A 17,225-nucleotide genomic window follows, 5' to 3' on the forward strand; every position below is an offset into this window, starting at 1 on the left:
ACTTACTGAAAGTCAAGTCAAAACTGACCAGCTGCTGGTCCAGAAACCGACCAAAAGCCTTGCTCTCTGAGCACTGGCTTCCAATGATCAACAATTTCCTTGTGCCTTCCGGGGGCCCGGCCCAAAGGGCGGCCAAGTGCGCAAGGCACAGTCACACCCGGTGACTAATTCAGCACTGGCACCTTTCTGTTTTCCTGGGCTACAGACTTCTCCAAAAGTACCGCACCTCCTTCCCGGGACCCGCACCTCAGCGGCGCCTCCGCATCACACCAGGAGCTCGCCCAGCCTTGCACAACGCCCTCCTCCCCCGCGCGCCGTAACTCCCTCCCAGCGCATCGCTTGTACTCTCGCCACGCCGCCGCCCGCCACTGCAGCATCAAGGGGAGGAGGAGGCGGAGGAGGACCGCAGCGAGGCAGCCCGGAGCCACTTTCCCGCCCCTCCTCTCGTCGCTGCCGCGTTCAAAGGAGTCACCACTGAGCGCGCTGCAGGAGAGAGTGGCAGACCGAGGCGGCTCCGGGCAGCAAGTGAAGAGGTGCCCGCGCGGCGACGGCTGCATTGCAGACACGGCTCAGGGCAGGGGGACCCCGGCGGCTGAAACGGTGAGTAAGGAGGCCCCCGCAATCTTGGCGAAAAATCGTTCTCTGCCAGACTCCCGTTCTGGACCGGGAAACCGAGCATTGCAGTCAGGGAACTTTTTGCAGCCTGGCAGAAGCGCAACTAGCTCAACTTTGCCGGCTCTGGCCCCAGGAAAGCGGCTGCAGGTGGGGAAGGTTGCTCGCTGGCCCCCTGTGTTAGGATGGGGAGGGAGAAATCTCACGGAGGTAGCGGAACGACCCCAGGTTTACTGGGCTGTGGCAAGTCAAAGGCGCGCTATGCTTGGGATTCCGGGGCAGGTGGGTGGGCAGCAGCAGGCGTTCAGGGTTGCTCCTGCAGGCGTCTCCAGGTTTCTTTACTGCGGGGTGGGGGACAAAGGGGCTTCAGGAGGGCCAGGAGAGACTATTCAAATCAGGTAGACAGGAGCGCCCGCCATCACCAAGCCATCACTGCAGCCTCAACTTTTCTGCGGGGATCCCTCTGCAGATGTGCCGGTGATGGGAAAGCATGGGGAGTCGCGGTCGACTCTACGGGAGGCTAATAGAAACCCCGTGAATGTTCAAACTCTTTCACAAATCCCCCAAAACCCGCGAATAGCATCTGTACGCCCGCACCAAAAGGCTGAGAGCAGGGAAGTGTGCGGGCTGTGGCCCTTTGTAAGAATCCACACTTCTTACACTGCACCTCCATTCAGCAAAACACTATGGAGCGTCCACTATGCGCCTGGCGCAGCAAAGCGCATCTAAGAGTGGGAGGTTCTTGGGAGAAGGAACGTCCCCAATAAAAATGATGGTGATGATGATGATGATGATGATGATGATGATGATGATGATGATGATGATGATGGTAATGATGATGATGATGATGATGACAGCAACAACTACTACTACCGAGGTCTCTTGATTTAAAGCCAACAGGAAATGGGGCGATAGCCGACCATTTTCTCTTGGTGGACTTTCCCCCTTCAAACTGGGTCTAGAATTGGGAGTACTTTCTCCCGCGTTGCTAGGACTCCTCTGACTGACCCGGGAAGATTATAGAATACCGGAATGAACTTGACTCGGGCAGCCAGCACCCCATCACAGATGCAAAGAACATCTCCGTGGGCGTGCGGGAACCTCAGGCGCCACGCGCGGGGGCGGAGAGGGAGGAGCTGAGTCACCAGCTCTGGAGGTACCGCCTGGACTACGAGAGCGAGGGTGGGGGGTGCTCGCGTCACCCTCTACGTGTGGGCGTGATGTAAATGCTGCCCCGCGATGGGGCGGGCGCAGCGGGAGGGAGGGCTAGGAGACCCAGTCTGTCTGGGAGTGCGTGTGTGCGTCAAAGGCTCCGGAGTGATGGATGCCCCGCCGCGCGCCCTGTGCAGAAAGCAGCAGACTGGGGGACCGGGGTGGGAGGATAGACTGCGGCAGGGGCGGCAGAGAAAGCCAGGCAGGACAGAGGCTGCTGGCAGGCGAAGGGCTCCGCAGTGCGCCACAGTGAGAGCGCTGGGAAGGTTCCAGGACTCCCCTGGGTACCCAGAGATGAGGCATCTTTTAAGTCTCAGAGGGATGCCCTGATATTCCTTTCTCCCGCCGGACTCCTTTCCTTCCTGCTTGACTACAGAATTTTTTAAAAGTTTTTTTAGTTAATTCTTAGTGAGAGCCAGTATCTCAGAGCCAACTCATTTTATCTTAGAGAGCTTCAAAAGGCCTAAGGCTCACCACAAGTTTCAAGGGAAAGCTTCCGTGTTTGAGTTCATCAGGTTCTTTAATACCGGTCCGTTTCTTGAGGCTTCAGGCATAGGCCTGGCGTCTAAGTGGAATTTGAGAATGGCTTAGTAAATAACGTGGCGCATTTTTTTTTTGCCATGAAACTGCGTACTAAAAGCACTGCTGATTTTGTGCTCATTGATGGAAAATTAAAAATCCAACCTTTTTTTTTCTTTAAGACCATATTCTGGGAAGTCGATAGCAAAGCCTTGATTGAGTGAGCCCAAATCTGCAGTGTGTGTGACAAAAGGAATAAAGGGGATGGCAGACTAGCAAGGGAGAAAGGGAAAAGGGAGAAATGTAGTTATCAGGAAACCTAGACAAAGATCTGGCTGCCCAGTGTCTCCAGAGATGTTGCTTGGTCACCAGATACTTTATGGTTGCCATCCGTCCTCCAGAGCAAAGAATGGTAAAAACCAGCTCACAGCAGACCTCTTTCTCCTCACAGAACTGTGTTCAGACGCCTCGGAAGCATAAACTATGTAGGAACAGAAAACAGGAAATAAACCCCTTCCGGGGATAAGAAAACAGTCTTTAAAAAAAAAATTATGGGGACTTTCCCAGCACTGTTACCTTAATGGAATTTGGCGTTCAGTGTCAACACACGCCGACAACGGTCTTTTCCTGGCACTAAACTAAAAGCAAACGCCATTAGCTGCCTTCTGGAGAAGGCGGGAGGGGAAGGAAGGGTCGGAGCACATCTGACTGCTTTGGGTGATGGAGTGGACAAATAAATTGGCTTGTCATGGCTCTGTGGCAGGGAAAGTCGCTTCTCCAGCCTGATCAGTAGCTTAACCTAAGAGCTTTTAGGTAAAAATTGTGCTTGTTCAGTCAGTTCCTTAAAAGTAAATGATGCTTCAGAGACCAAGGTGCCGCGATATGCCAGATGTCACATGACCACCAAAAAACCCATTTTCTTTCTTTTTTTGAGGGGTGGGGGTTGAAACAGGGTTTGTCTGTAGCTTTGGAGCCTATCCTGGAACTAGCTCTTGCAGACCAGGCTGACCTCAAACTCAGAGATAAAAACCCATTTTCTTATGATGAAGAATGTGAGCTCTTATTCTGAAATAAATTTGTTGATGACAATTTTTTTATAGAAACATCTGATTTGTCAGTGTGTCGTCTTGGCCAGCTCACTTTTGCTGTTCATCTCACCAAACCCAGTGGTGGATTTCTTGGGATGGTCAAAGTGAAAATACTCTTTAGAGTCTATTCAGTTGCATTAGGGGAGAAGCCACAATCCACCAATATGTTGTCCTGCTTCCTGGTGGCTGGGCTTTCTGTCTGGCACAGGCTGATGGAGCACATGTCTGTTTAAACTGATCCTTTAGTTCAAGTCTGTTTGCTAGCATCTGAAAGGCAGGTCTCCCTCCTTCCCTCCCTCCTACCCTCCCTCCATCCCTCCCTCCATCCCCAACTATATGCAGTTTTCATACATTATTGCGATGGTTTTGTATTTTTTTCCTTTTACAAATCTCTTTACAATTGAGAATCTCATGTAAAATTTTGCTGCAGATTGAGAGTCTTTCTTGAGACAGCTAAGAATAACAACAGGATGAGGGTACCATTTTAACTCTTGATAGAAATACCTTAAGAGTATAAGAAGACACCAATTTTTTTTATCACAAACACTTTCTTCTCCATGAGGGCCAGTTAATAACCATTGCATATCACAGCTGCTTACAGTCTTGAGCAAGTAGGTAAATAAATAGATTAGGTGAATTGGGTAGGTTGGTCCTTTCTAGTCTTAAAATATTTCAGGCCAGGAAATAGGAAAATAGATGATGAGTTATATTTTGAATTTGAATTTTGTTTATAAGTAGAATATAAGACATATTTTTATTAACTCATTGACTTTTCCATGGAGCTCTATTTTTGTAGAGAAAGTGGCCTATTCAATTCTGTGTTGTGCCCTTTAGAATATGTGTAGCCTAATTTCTAATACAGCCATGTTTAAAGCTTAAATTGTGCACTATGTTGTTATTTTCTTTATTTATTCTGTTATTTTCGCAATTAAAATGGGATAAATATTTCACTTCTTCATCTTTTAGTTTTGCAGATATCCTATGGAGTACTACTACTTTATGTGGGGTTTTCCCACTTTTAAAAGCTGTGCTGAAATAAATATAACATAATGTAGTATTACCATCTTAGGGGTACAGTTTAGTGCCATCAGCTGGATTAGTGTTAAGGCTGTTGTGCCCTCATTGGCACCACCATTCAGAAATTCTCTCTCACCTCCCAAAACTCCAACCCTGCACCCCTTGAATGATAGCTCCCCGTTCTCTTTCTAGCTGCTAACATCCATATGCCACCCTTTGTCTCTATGATTGTGACTAATATTTTATATAAAATGGGATTGTGTGTCATTTACCTTTTTGTGATTGTCTTATTTCTCTTGACATAATTTCCAAACATTTCTCCATGTTTTAGAATTTCCTCCCTCACTAAGGCCAAATGATATCCCATTGTGAACATAGATCATGTTCTGCTGGTCTATTCAGCTATGGACACTTGGGCTACTTTTATATTTTAACTATTATGAATTCTGATCTCCCAACTTGGTATATAATTGTCCTTTTGAGACCATGCTTTCAATTCATTGGAGCATATATCCAGAAATAGAAATGCTGTATCGTATATTCATTATATTTTTATGTTTTTAGGAACTGGTATACTAGCATCCACAGGGGTTATAACATTTACATTTCCTTCTAAAACCGTGGTTCTCAACCTTGTTAGCCCTGTGAGCCTTTAACACAGTATCCTCATGTTGTGTTGACCTCCAACCATAAAATTATTTCTGCTACTACTCCATAAATGTAATTTTCTATTGCTATGAATTATAATGCAAATATCTGCATTTTCTGATGGTCTTGGGTTACTCCTGTAAAATTATCACTCAACCCCCAAAGGGATCATGACCCACAAGTTGAGCAATGCTGTTCTGCAATGAACAAGGGTGCCTGTTTCTTTTCTCTATAACCGGTATCTCTTGTTTTCTTGTTTGTTGTTCCTACTTACAGGTACTTACACATACATGTGTGTATGCACATGGAGCCCAGAGGTCAGGGTTCGGGTCTTTTCAGTTATGTTACCTGCACCCTGTTTTGGGGGACCGATCATTCACTTACCCTGACACTCACTGGTTCAGCAAGACTGGCCAGGCAGCTCCATGGATCTTGCTGTCTCCACCTACCCAGTTCTGGGATTCTATGTCCTTTTGTGTGGGTTTAAAGTCCAGGGTCAAGGAGCCCCTAGGCCTAGGGCATACTGAAGATCTGCTTGTCACAGAAGCGCTCACGTGACAGGAGGGACACGGCAGCTCCCTCTCACTTCTTTTTTATGGCAGGAAATCCACTCGTTATAGCAGTTCCCTCATGCCTTTGTCACTTCCCTGAAGCCCCAAGTTGTTAATATTGTCATTCTGGAGATGAAATTCCAGATATGAACTAGGAGACAACACCTGACCACAGCCGGTGCATTTGCACTAAAATATTGTTTGTTGTTTGCATGACATTATGAATTTAACTTGGCATATTGTATTTTTAATTTGTTAAATCCAGGCAATCTGTGTATAAAGCTTATTAATTTCACCGTGGCACACGCCTTTAATCCCAGCACTCGGGAGGCAGAGGCAGGCAGATCTCTGTGAGTTCAAGACCAGCCTGGTCTACAAGAGCTAGTTCCAGGACAGGCTCCAAAGCTACAGAGAAACCCTGTCTCAAAAAACAAAAAGAAAGAAAGAAAGAAAGAAAAAATTAAATGAAAGGGGCTGGATTGAGGGCTTAGTTAGCCACAGTGCTTGATGTGCGAGCGGGGGACCTGAGTTCGGGTCCTCATAAAAGGTGTGGTGTGGTTCTTTGCGTGGGTAAACGGGGAAGTTGAGGCAGGGGGATCCCTAGAGTTCACTGAAGTCGTGAGTTTCCAGTGTAGGAAGAGATTCTGTCAAAAAGTAAGGTGGAAAGTGATTGAGGAAGACATAATGTTGATCACACACACACGCATACACACACACACACACACACACACACACACACAACCATCTCTTTCCCCCTCCCCCCTCTCTCACACACACACTCACTCCCTCCCACTCTCTTTCACACACACATACACACACACACAAGTACATACATGTGCTTGGCATATGCATACCCTACACAAAATGCACATACACATATACATACATGTGCTTGGCATACACACACCCCACACAAAATGTACACACACATACTCAAAGAGAGAGAGAAAGGAAAGAACTATTTTATATTATTTGAGTACTAGCTTCTTTTCACTAAACTTTAGGAGGTTGAAGACAAGATTAAGGAGAGGCCATTGCTTTGTTTTGTACCCCGAGTTCAAGAAATACTGTCAAATGATTAAAAATGTCACGGGGAGAAAAATAGTACAATCGTGATCAGTTTCTTAACTTTGCTGATCTTTCATTCTTTTCTGCTGTGAAAGATGTTTTTTAGCATTTAGGGTTGCGTGTGATGAGATATAAAATACTCCTGGCATGCTGTTCATAGGCACGAATACTACGGGCATATATGAAATACTACTGGCATATATGAAATACTACTGACATCTATGAAATACTACTGGCATATATGAGATACTACTGACATATATGAAATACTACTGGCATCTATGAAATACTACTGGCATCTATGAAATACTACTGGCATATGTGAAATACTACTGACATATATGAAATACTACTGACATATATGAAATACTACTGACATATATGAAATACTACTGACATCTATGAAATACTACTGACATATATGAAATACTACTGACATCTATGAAATACTACTGACATCTATGAAATACTACTGGCATATATGAAATACTACTGGCATATATGAAATACTACTGACATATATGAGATACTACTGACATATATGAAATACTACTGACATCTATGAAATACTACTGACATCTATGAAATACTACTGGCATCTATGAAATACTACTGGCATATATGAAATACTGCTGACATATATGAAATACTACTGACATATATGAAATACTGCTGACATATATGAAATACTACTGACATATATGAAATACTACTGGCATCTATGAAATACTACTGGCATATATGAAATACTACTGACATCTATGAAATACTACTGACATATATGAAATACTACTGGCATCTATGAAATACTACTGACATCTATGAAATACTACTGACATATATGAGATACTACTGACATATATGAAATACTGCTGACATATATGAAATACTACTGACATATATGAAATACTACTGGCATATATGAAATACTACTGGCATATATGAAATACTACTGACATATATGAAATACTACTGGCATCTATGAAATACTACTGGCATATATGAAATACTACTGACATCTATGAAATACTACTGACATATATGAAATACTACTGGCATCTATGAAATACTACTGACATCTATGAAATACTACTGACATATATGAGATACTACTGACATATATGAAATACTGCTGACATATATGAAATACTACTGACATATATGAAATACTACTGACATATATGAAATACTACTGACATATATGAAATACTACTGGCATCTATGAAATACTACTGACATATATGAAATACTACTGACATATATGAAATACTACTGGCATATATGAAATACTACTGACATATATGAAATACTACTGACATATATGAAATACTACTGGCATCTATGAAATACTACTGGCATATATGAAATACTACTGACATCTATGAAATACTACTGACATATATGAAATACTACTGGCATCTATGAAATACTACTGACATCTATGAAATACTACTGACATATATGAGATACTACTGACATATATGAAATACTGCTGACATATATGAAATACTACTGACATATATGAAATACTACTGGCATATATGAAATACTACTGGCATATATGAAATACTACTGGCATATATGAAATACTACTGACATATATGAAATACTACTGACATATATGAAATACTACTGACATATATGAAATACTACTGACATATATGAAATACTACTGACATATATGAAATACTACTGGCATATATGAGATACTACTGACATATATGAGATACTACTGGCATATATGAGATACTACTGACATATATGAAATACTACTGACATATATGAAATACTACTGACATATATGAAATACTACTGCCATATATGAAATACTACTGACATATATGAAATACTACTGACATATATGAAATACTAATGGCATATATGAAATACTACTGGCATATGTGAAATATTCGTAGGCAGGTGCTGTAATTTTAAAGATGCATTTTCTACTTTGCATGCTGAGTTTTACAAAAAGCACCCCTTTTCCCTCATGTGATATTTTTAAAAGGAAGCGCATTCCTTTTTAATGAATGAATCGCCTTCTCTCTTCATTAAGATTGCACTCCCAGAAGCAAGCAATATTTCCTGATATTCTAAAGGCTTTAGCTGTGTGGTTACAACCACTCTGTTCTCAATGAGAGTGCATTCCTGGAGCAGTCACACCCTAGGTCCCTGTCTTTAGCTATCCCCATAGGCAGACACACAGCACCTCACCTTAGAAAGGGCTCTGTGTGCTTCATTTAGGGCTTGGCTGTCCTGTTGCCTCTTAAAATTCTGAGCAAGGGGCTCCATGCTTTCTCTGGTTCTGGGCCTTCCTAATCATATGATGCATGTCTGTGCATATACAGAGAATGTCCACAGAAACTATGTGCGTGCATATTTAGTTTGTTTCTATTATGGCACAGGCCTCTCGCTGCTCAGAGATCTTGTGATTTTCCCCAAACTGGAGCACATCAGCAGACACCCAATTCCAGTGTCCATCCCTCTGCGCTGTGCCTGCCTTCACCTGGCTCTAAGCACCCAATGTGCCAGAGCCAGAGGAGCCTTGGAAGCTTGTGGAGTGCCACCCAAAGCCTCCTTAGGAAATGTGGGCCCATCTCCCTTCCCCATCATTGCCCTTGTGACTGAGGAGAAAGTGGGGGTTCGGGTTCCAGGCGTACCGTTACAGGGATAAGGTAGCATGCTCCTAAGATTCTGTCTTCTCCGATATTCAGGTTTGAAAATCTACAAATAAGCGGACGTGGAGGCTTGAAATGTTCTTAAAGCAAAGTTCCCAAGATATTTTGTTCTTTGTTTGAAGTCTGTCAGGAAGGTCACATGGCAAGAGCGCCTCTGCTGCATGAAAGAGCCAAACACTCGGCAGCTCACGGACAGGGCGACCTATTTTATCACTCCAAGCTCTGGCTAGCCTCTTTAAAAGCATTCTTTTTTCTTTTCCCCATACTGAGAATTGAAACTTGGGCCTCACGCATGCTAGGCAAGCACTCTGTCACTGAGCCACACTCCCAGTCCCAAAGTCATCCATTTTAATAGTTCTAAGCATACCGTTATGCCCGTTCTTTTTTTTTTCTTCTTTATTTCTGAATATGTGCTCTTAAGAGATGCTCTGGCGACTCTGGCATTTTCTCCCGAGTTTTCAGCACGTGACTGCGTATTCTAGTTAACGTACATTAAACACATTATTGGTTGTGCCGAACACTGCAGTAATTTAAACGTTAACATTACTAGCTTTCAAATAGACAGTTGTGACGTGCACATTGGGCTTGTTGTTGGCCACAGCAAGAGGAAGGGAAAATGGAGACCTACTATAGGACCCAGAGTCATGTCTCTGCTTCTGCTCTGATTTCACCTGTGGAGGATTTGCCTCTTCAGAGACTCCTCACCATTCCTTGGAATCCTCAGCCTTGGCTCCCTGTCGCCCTTGTTCCCTGCTTGGCTCCCGGTAGTCACGATGATGGATTACCTCCCAGCCTTCTCCACTGCCTCTCTGTGGTATTAATAGAACCTGCTGATGGGACCGGGAGCTCTTCCCGTCCTTGGGGAGATTAGAGAATGAGTGAGAGCTCGGGGGCCGGTGAGAGGACACTTCAAGGGACACAGTGTTCTGTGCTTGCGGTCAATTGTCTCCTCTGATGCAGCCCTATTATCTTAGGATCCTAGAGGGTGTGACACCTTCTTCAGTTAGGAAGAGCTGGTTCCTGGGAGATCTCTTCATCCCCCCCCTTCCCAGAGAATTGAGATGACTCATCAGCACTCAATTATTTGCAATAGTGAAAAAAATATAAATAACATAAATGTCCATCAGAGGCTGATCAGGTCATTTGGGCCATTCAAACCATGAAGTGCTATACTGGCATTGGAATGAAAAGAATGAGGGGCAGTAATTAGCAGGAACCAATTTGGATACATGTTAACATTGAAAATTTAACAAGTTTTGACCAAAAGATTGATATGCTTTTATTCAAGAGAAATTGAGATACATTTAAAATCATGGAAAAATAAAGCCCGAACTGGCACCTTTGGGGAGTAAGTTGGAAAAGATTATGTGCGGGAAGGAGACTTATTTTTCCTCCCCTTTGAGCTAAAAGTCAGCGTTGTCCAAGGGACCCCCAAAGCATCATAGACTATTGCTCCTTATTTTCCACCTGAGAGGTGGGAGGTTAAGTCCCTATTGCTGAAGATGCCATGTATGTCACACAGGACTCAGGACCTGAGCTGGACCCAAAAGATCCCTCCCTAAAGACTCATGGTGCCAGAAGATTCCATGGAAGCTTCCAAAGGAGAGAAGCAACCAATAGTCCATCCCACCCACGAACCACATAAATCACAGCAATGACCAGCATGGCATGGGAACCCTAAGGGCGCAGTAGTGGTACTCATACCTTGGCAGTAACCAACGGCTCTCTAAATAGGCATAAGACCTGCTCAACAGAGGGAAATCATGTCTTGTGCTGGAAACGTAGCCACTTCCTCAGAGTTAGTGAGGTCATGGTTCTGGGAAGAGAACCTTCAACTGCTGCTGTTTCATTACTACTACTAATAACTACATTCTAAATATTTATCTTACGCCCACATAAAAGTGTCGTCCTCACCCCTCATCAAGGAAACGGCTTTCTGCAACAGATGGAGACTGTTACAGAAATCCACAACTGATCAAAATGTAGACTTATAGGCACCAACTGCTGTCAAGAGCCTCAGTCTGCTTGTTTTGTGTGCTTGAAGGGAGAAGCAGGTTTATTTACTTAGGGCTGAATAAGGAGGTGGGTTTGTGGTGGAACAGGGAGCAGGTTTAGCAAGTCTCAGTAGGAGGTCTCTGCAGGGGAGCAGTCTCAGGGCACAGTTCTGGTTGATAGCTTCTACAAACACTGCCAACTGTCATACTCGGGCCAGAAGATGGCTTTTCCATGTCCCTGAGTCATGGGGAGAAGCTTTTTGTTTGTTTGTTTGTATTTTTTTAATTTTTTGTTTGTTTATTTTGTTTTCTGCTCCCACGGTCTGAGGCATTAGGGTTCGCCACACTCCACATCCACCCAGGCTTTCTTCGCTCTCACACTGGTGTCTTGCAGGTCCGTTAATTTACAGATTTCCTGATGGCACAGGAGCCTGAGCCTATTTCCATATCCTTGTGATCTGCATACCTTCTGGTTTGGTGTCTGTTTGGAGCTGTTGACCGTTTTCCAATTGAAGTTTTTCTTACTGTTGAGCTTCCAGAGTCTTTGCTTAGTTTTGGATACCAGTCCTTTATCAGTTGGATAGTTACTCTGTGTTCTCTCAACTGTCTTTTGCAAAGGACAAAACATTTTCTTCAGGATAACAAACACGCTCTTGCTAAAACTGCAGGCTTTATAAAAGTTCCCTGATGAGTTGTGTTAAATTGTCACAAGTTATCTTGAAGGGGGCGAACCTGCACTTGACGGCAAAGGCACAAATGCTGTTTGTGAGGGCTGTGGTGTTTGTTTAATGCTCCCGTCTTGAAATAAGGGAGCTTGTCTGTCTAAGCTCATCTCGGCCTCTATTAAGTTGGAACATATTCTAAAGAACCAGCCAACTGCTTTAATAAATGCAGTTAGAACACCAGAGAAAAGAGAAAGGAGCCCTTAAAATTAAATTAAAACGACTTCCTCCCGCAAAATAGAAGGCAGAATTGGCCATTGCCTTCATTCACAGAGCTTTTTACTTAAGCCATGTGAGGGGAAATGAATAAAATAAAAGAGATTTTCAATATTTTTAAAGAGCCTTTAAATCATTCCCTCCAATTCAAATACTTCTAGGCTCTCCTTGCTCTTTGTCAATGGGTAAGTAAAGACATGCATTTCTTTTTTTCCCTTTTTGTTTGCCTGGGGGCTGCACCCCAGCTCCTGGCATAAGACCCAGGGAGGGTCAAGACCACTCCTACAGGCTATTTAAACTGCCCCCTAGAGAATGAACATGTGGTCTCTGGGTTTCATGGTCTCCCCTTTTCTCTCTTTCCCTCTCTATGCTTTCCCAGGGCCACCCGGGAGCATTTCATTAAACATGGGCATCTTTTAATTCAGTTTAATTTGGTCTGATTAGAATTATTTGCGTCAGCAGAGAGGCTCATCTAAGAGAAATACTTAACACTTTTAAAAAAAAACAGTATTTTTATTTTACATACTGATCCCAGTTCCCTTCCCCCCCCCCCTTCTGCTCCCCTCACCTTCCACCCACCACATCTCCATCCACTCCTCAGAGAGGGTGAGGCCTCCCTTGGGGAGTCAACAAAGTCTGTCACATCACCTGAGGCATGACCAAGGCTCTCCCCACTTTATCTAGGATGAACAAGTTATCCCTCCAAAGAGAACGTGCTCCAAAAAGCCAGTTCATGCACTAGGGATAAATCCTGGTCCCACTGCCAGTGGTCCCACAAACTGCCCACACCACACAACTTCCTCTCACATTCAGAGGACCTACTTTGGTCCTATGCAGGTTCCCCAGCTGTCATTCCAGAATCAGTGAGCTTCTACAGCTGTTTCTGTGGGTGTCCCCATCATGGTCTTGACCCCTTTGCTCATATTTTCACTCCTCCCTCTCTATGACTAGATTCCAGGAACTGAGCCCATCCCTGGCTGTGGACCTCTGCATCTGCTTCCCTCAGTTGCTGGATGAAAGTTCTGTGATGACGTTAAAGGTAGTCATCAGTCTGATTAGTCTGATTAAAGGGGAAGGACAGTTAAGGCACCCTCTCCACTATTGCTTAGAGTCTTAGCTGAGGTTATACTTGTGGATTCCTGGGAATTTTCCTAGTGCTGAGTTTCTCGCTAACCCCATAATGGCTCCCTCTATCAAGATGTCTCTTTCCTTGCTCTCCCTCTCTGACCTTCCCCCAACTCAACCTTCCCAATCCCTCATGTTTTCCTCTCCCTCTCCTTCTCCCCTCCCTACTCCCCTTCCACCCTTCATCCCCCACCCCCCTCAAAGCTCCTAATTTACTCAGGAGATCTTATCTATTTCCCCTTCCCAGGGAGATCCATTTATGTCTCTCTTAGGGTCCTCCTTGGTTCCTAGCTTCTCTGGGGTTGTGGATTGTAGGCTTTATGTCTAATATTTACTTGTGAGTGAGTACATACCATGTTTGTCTTTCTGGGCATGGGTTACCTCACTAGGGATGATTTTTTTCTAGTTCATCCGTTTGCCTGCAAATTTCATGATGTTGTTTTTTTTCTCTTCTTCTGAGTAGTACTCCATTGTGTAAATATACCACATTTTCTTTATCCATTCTTTGGTTGAGGGGCATCTAGGTTGTTTCCAGGTTCTAGCTATTATGAATAATGCTACTTTCAACATAGGTTAGCAAGTGTCCTTGTGGTATGAGTGAGCATTCTTTGGATATATGCCCAAGAGTGGTATTGCTGGGTCTTGAGGTAGACTGATTCCCAATTTTCTGAGAAACCAGAAGGCATACATTTCTAATGTATATTTAACCACCAAAGATCTGCCAATGCCTGGGATTTTCTTCTGCAGTATTTCAAGGACTCCCCAATCAATACAAAAAAATAATATTAATAATAAGCAAGAAGTCTGGAAAGAACAGGACAGATCACATGATCATCAGAGTAGCTGTTATTCATGGTATCCAGCATAGCTCAGACTCCAGCTTTCCTGGAGCTTGGGCTTTGTTGGTCTCTGCTACTGTGTTACAGCAGTTGTCGTTAATGGATCATCTGGGTTAGGAGCCCTTAGAGGCCACACCAACAAAATAGATCTGCAGTTCCCAATATCCTCTTCCAAGCTCAACTGCATTAGGACAACAAATCTTGGTAATGAAATGTACTTTCAGTGACACTACTGGGTTATCTTCCGGAAGAAATTTTTGAAGCATTACAAGTCCTCCTTCAAAGAGGGAATTCTATTTGGGCTAGTAGGAGCCACGCGAGGCTAGCAGTGTTTTATAGGGTTCTGCTTTCATGCTGGAGACTGTTTCAGCCGGGCAGAACTGGGTTTCCTTGAGGATCCTGTGGGGAGCCTTGTCAGATCCCACGTCCCGCCTCCCTTCTCCACTCAGTTTCTGCTCACCTCATGCGTGAGATGTGAGTCACACACAGCGTTTTCAACTCTCTCTCTCTTTTTTTTAAAGATTTAGTTATTTAATTGTATGTATATGAGTACTTTGTGTGCACTGTTGAAGTCAGAAGAGGGTGTCAGGTTCCCTGGAACTGGAGTGACAGATGATCATGACCTACCATGTAAGCACTGAGAACCAAACCTGGGTCCTCTGCAAGAACAGGTGCTCTTAACCACTGGGCCATCTCTCCAGCTTCAAGCATTTTCAATTCTAATGAAGTTCAACTTGTCACTTGACTCTCCTGGATCATGCTTCTACTGCTGTATCTAAAAAGTCATTGCCAAACACAAGGTCAGCTAGATTTTATTCTGGGCTGCTTAGGGAAGTTTTGTAGCTTTGTGTTTTATATTTCTGTCTATGATCCATTTCAGTCAATTTTTGTTATATAAAAAGTCTGTGTCTAGTTTTTTGTTTTGTTTTGGTGTTTTCCCCCCAAAATAATGTCTAATTGTCTAGTATCACTGACTAAAAAGATTATCTTGGGGGTTCTCGTGTTCACTCTCTTGATCTAGGTATACAGACTTTTTCCTGACACTGTAGTGTGGGTTTTATAGTAAGTCTTGAAGTTAAGTAGAAGGTGCTCCCTGACTTTGCTCTTTTAAAAAGTGATTTCTTTTATTTTTTGAGATTATATTATATTAATTCTCCCTTCACTTTGCTGCCTCCAACCCTCCTGTATACTCACCATGTTCTCTTTCAAATGCTTGGCCTCTAGGCTCAGGGATCATTGTTGAAGATGGAGCAGAAAGAATGTAAGAGCCAGAGTTTCAGGGAGCTTGCTGTGAGATTGTGTCCCCTAAGAATGTCAGATGCTATTCCTGTCAAGTCTCACAACATGGCTGCCCAGACCTGAGCTGAACAGAAACAATAGACATGGGTTCATTTTTTCACAATGAATGTTGATGTTTGTTGACATCTACAGAATAGTTGGTGGGGTATTGACTAGGTCACATTGACTATTTAAAGTTAGAAAAAATTTACACATGAGATTCTGAATCTTTTCATTTATGAAAAGGACTAGTAATATTTTTAAACACTATTTTCCTCTTTTTATGATTGGTATAAAGAAACACAGCTAAATCTCTTACTGGCCTTGTGTCCTACAACCTTTGTCAATTCTTTTATTAGCTATGCTAGCTCCTTTCTCATAGATTCCTCATTGTTTTATGTGCAGTAGAAATTACTTGCTTGCAATGAGAGTTAACTGGCCCCTTCTCTTTCAATATTCATGGTTTTTATTTCTTTTTATTATTTTATAGCCTAGGATCTTCAGTATAATGTTGTCTAGAAATGGGAAAGAAAAAATTCTTGTTGTTTTTGATCTTAGGGAAGGGTGTTCCCTGTTCATGCTGAGTAAGACATGAACCACTGGGATGTATATGGTTTTAGTGTTGTCAGAGTGGATAAGCCTCCTTTGTTTTCTAAGTGGCTGAAAATTTTTAATGAATGTGTCTATAAATTTATTCTTTTCAGCCTCTTTTATAGGTACATCAGTACCCTTAGAGATATAGACTATTGCGGCTTTTAGTTTCTTCTCACTTGGCTTTGGTGTGTGGCATGTTAAAAAAGAAATATATCAATGTTATCCAGGTGTTTTCTGGACTTCCTGAAGAGCCATTTGTCATCATAGTTTTTTGTTTTGTTTTGCTTTGCTTGTTTGTTTTATGACGTCCTGGTTCTTATATTTAATTGGATTTTCTCCATTGTACTTAATTTTCAGGTAAAATTTTTATAGAGATCCTGGAATGAGGCCAAGTCAAGTTGATTTATCCAGAGACCTTAAAAAATACAAAAACTATCTAGCACCTAATCTTGTTTCTTAAGAATATGGGGCCATGTGCCCATTGTCACACACAAGTCCTTCAGAACTGATCCTTGCTTCTCATTGTCAACTGAATAAAATCCTGACAAATAATCAGAACATTTGTAACCAGACAAGATGACAGATGTGCCTAATTAATTTTTAAACCTGTGGAGTTTATAGAAATCAATTCCACTGAAAAGAAAAATGCTGATGAAAATGAATGACTCATGCATTGGCTAGCCTTATCTTCCCAGATTATTAAAGGCTGTGTGTCTTTATAATCAAAAGACAAACACATTGTTATTTGCCACTTGAAGGCAACTGTCTTACTTTTTCAAAATCATGAATTTTATTCAGTCTTTGTTACACATTTGTTTGTCTTACATTAATTTTTGAGAATATAGGAAACTTAGCCTGTTTGAGTCCTCAGAAGGAATTTAGTTAGGGAAGTAGTTCCATGACACAAACATTGGTATGGTTTGCTGAAGGGCTTTTCTAACTCTCAGAACTCCATATCTCGAATTCAGCACGGTGTATTTATATAGCCCTGGGCAACTTCTTTTCCCTGGACTCTACCTACTGTTTCCTTTTCCTAATTAACAATCTATCCCTCTACAACATGA

The 17,225-nt window shown here is 42.8% G+C and overlaps 1 protein-coding gene across 1 annotated transcript in view; it reads left to right on the top strand.

Moving 5' to 3' along the window:
- Positions 1–341: 341 nt before the first annotated feature.
- The window catches only part of Sv2c (synaptic vesicle glycoprotein 2C), a 189,528-nt gene continuing 172,644 nt past the window's right edge, over positions 342–17,225 (top strand). Inside the window, exon 1 of the mRNA XM_075976275.1 lies at positions 342–600. The gene's annotated coding sequence lies outside the window, so the exon portion shown is untranslated. The remainder of the gene's footprint in view (positions 601–17,225) is intronic.

The sequence above is a fragment of the Microtus pennsylvanicus genome, chromosome 6 (assembly GCF_037038515.1).
Source record: "Microtus pennsylvanicus isolate mMicPen1 chromosome 6, mMicPen1.hap1, whole genome shotgun sequence".
Lineage (NCBI taxonomy): Eukaryota > Metazoa > Chordata > Mammalia > Rodentia > Cricetidae > Microtus > Microtus pennsylvanicus.